We start from the raw sequence: 2,867 nt of genomic DNA on the forward strand, positions 1-2,867 counted from the left end.
CAAAAAAAAAAAAAAAAAAAGATTTCTGTCTCAGAAACAAAACAAAAAATCCTGGGCTCAAGCAATCCTCCCACCTGCCTTGGCTTCCCAAAGTGCTGTGGTTACAGTTGTGAGCCACTGTGCCCAGCCATGCCTGCACCTTATCAGTAAAGGCCAGTAGTGGGCTTGGCTGAGGGGACATGGAAACTGCTGAGCTCACAGGAAGATGGGGAAACGTCAGCCAGGAGCCCCCATCGTAGGGCCAAGCCCTTGCATTCCCTTTCTCTCCCACTGATACCGTGGGAGGCCAACAGTCCTTGTGTTTATAGAAGGGATAAGCTCAGGGTGAATTCTTCAAGGTCGTTGAACAGAGCAGCAGCTGGGAGCTTTCTTCTTTTTCTTTTTTTTTTTTTTGAGATGGAGTCTCGCTCTGTTGCCCAGGCTGGAATGCAGTGGCGTGATCTCAGCCCACTGGAACCTCTGCCTCCTGGGTTCAAGTGATCCTCCTGCCTCAGCCTCCCGAGTAGCTGGGATTACAGGTGCCCACCACCATGCCCAGCAAATTTTTGTATTTTTAATAGAAAGGGGTTTCTCCATGTTGGCCAGTCTGGTCTCGAACTCCTGACCTCAGGTGATCCAGCTGCCTCGGCCTCCCAAAGTGCTGGGATTATAGCGTGAGTCACCGTGCCCGGCCAATTTTTGTATTCTTTGTAGAGGTGAGGTCTTACTGTGTTGCCCAGGCTGGTCTCACACTTCTGGGCCCAAGCGATCCTCCCACCTCGGCCTCCCAAAGTGCTGGGATGACAGGCGTGAGCCACCATGCCTGGCCTGCTGTGAGCTCTTGACTTTTTGAGAGGCGCAATATCCTCTCAATTCTGGGCCCTGTGAGTTTTTCCCCCTTTGCAAAGAGGTAACTTTCCCCAGGTTCTGGGGAACGGTGGTGTTGTCAGAGCTAGATTTTAATCCGGGCCAGTGTGAGAACGTGCATGTTCAGTGAGTGTAGTGCTGCTGTTAAAACCTGTCTCTCAGCCGGGCGCGGTGGCTCAAGCCTGTAATCCCAGCACTTTGGGAGGCCGAGACGGGCGGATCACGAGGTCAGGAGATCGAGAACATCCTGGCGAACACGATGAAACCCCGTCTCTACTAAAAAAATACAAAAAACTAGCCGGGCAAGGTGGCGGGCGCCTGTAGTCCCAGCTACTCGGGAGGCTGAGGCAGGAGAATGGCGTAAACCTGGGAGGCGGAGCTTGCAGTGAGCTGAGATCTGGCCACTGCACTCCAGCCCGAGCGACAGAGCAAGACTCCGTCTCCAAAAAAAAAAAAAAAAAAAACCTGACTCTCGTTGGCGATGGTGGCTCAAACGCCTGTAATCCCAGCACTTTGGGAGGCCGAGGCGGGCAGATCACGAGTTCAGGAGATCGAGACCATTCTGGCTAACATAGTGAACCCTGTCTCTACTAAAAATACAAAAAATTAGCCAGGCATGACGGTGGGCGCCTGTAGTCCCAGCTGCTGGGGAGGCTGAGGCAGGAGAATTGCTTGAACCCGGGAGGTGGAGGTTGTGGTGAGCCAAGATCGATCATGCCATTGCACTTTAGCCTGGGCAACGAGAGCAAAAACTCTGTGTCAAAAAAAAAAAAAAAAAAAGAGCCAGGCACAGTGGCTCACGATGGCTCACATCGCAGCACTTTGGGAGACCAAGGTGGGCGGATCACAAGGTCAGGAGATCAAGACCATCCTGGCTAACATGGTGAAACCCCATCTCCACTAAAAATACAAAAAATTAGTTGGGTGTGGTGGCAAGTGCCTGTAGTCCCAGCTACTCAGGAGGCTGAGGCAGGAGAATGGCGTGAATCACTGGGAGGCGGAACTTTCAGTGAGCCGAGATTGCGCCACTGCACTTCATCCTGGGCAAGAGAGAGAGACTCCATCTCAAAAAACAAAACAAAACAAAAAAACAAAAACAGGCAGGGTGCAGTGGCTCATGCCTGTAATCCCAGCACTTTGGGATGCCGAGGTGGGCAGATCACCTGAGGTCGGGAGTTGGCGACCATCCTGACCAACATGGAGAAACCCCATCTCTACTAAAAATACAAAATGAGCCGGGTGTGGGCCCATGCCTGTAATCCCAGCTACTCGGGAGACTGTGGCAGGAGAATCGCTTGAACCCGGGAGGCAGATGTTGCAGTGAGCTGAGATCATGCCATTGCACTCCAGCCTGGGCAACAAGAGTGAGACTCCATCTCAACAACAACAACAACAACAACAACAAACAAAAAACACAATATTAGCCAGGCGTGGTGGCAGATGCCTGTAATCACAGCTACTTGGGAGGCTGAGGCAGGAGAACTGCTTGAACCCAGGAGACAGAGGTTGCAGTGATCCGAGATGGTGTCACTGCACTCCAGCCTGGGCAACAGGGCAAGACCCTGTCTCCAAAAAAGGAAGGGAAGGGAAGGGACGGGAAGAAGGAAGGGAAGGGAAGGGAAGAGGAAGGAAAGAAACGAGGCACAGAGAGGTAGAGTGACTTGCCTGAAGCCACACAGCTGAGAAGTAGCAAGCTAGGGACGGAGCTTAGGTAGTCTGGCTGCAGAGTATGAGGTCATGCCCATGACTCCAGACTTGGGGTCACCCAGGAGATGGCACCTCAGTCTCCCTGGAAGTTGGGGTGCAGGGGAGGGGTGCACAGGTACAGAGGGAAGGCGGAGATGCTGGGGTCACCCGATGGATGGCATTCCCTGCCTCAGTCTTCCTGTAAGTTGGGGCACAGGAGAGGGGTTCCCAGGTATGGAGGGAAGGCGGAAATGCTGGAGTTCCCCGGGGATAGCATTCCCTCCCTCCGTCTCCCTGGAAGTTGGGGTGCAGGGGAGGGGTGCCCAGGTATGGAG

The 2,867-nt window shown here is 53.3% G+C and overlaps 1 protein-coding gene across 1 annotated transcript in view; it reads left to right on the top strand.

The window, feature by feature from the left end:
- PLIN3 (perilipin 3) overlaps nucleotides 1-2,867 on the top strand; it is a 16,562-nt gene that overhangs the window by 12,793 nt on the left and 902 nt on the right. The window lies entirely within an intron of this gene.

This window comes from Piliocolobus tephrosceles, chromosome 21, assembly GCF_002776525.5.
Source record: "Piliocolobus tephrosceles isolate RC106 chromosome 21, ASM277652v3, whole genome shotgun sequence".
In the NCBI taxonomy this organism is placed as follows: domain Eukaryota; kingdom Metazoa; phylum Chordata; class Mammalia; order Primates; family Cercopithecidae; genus Piliocolobus; species Piliocolobus tephrosceles.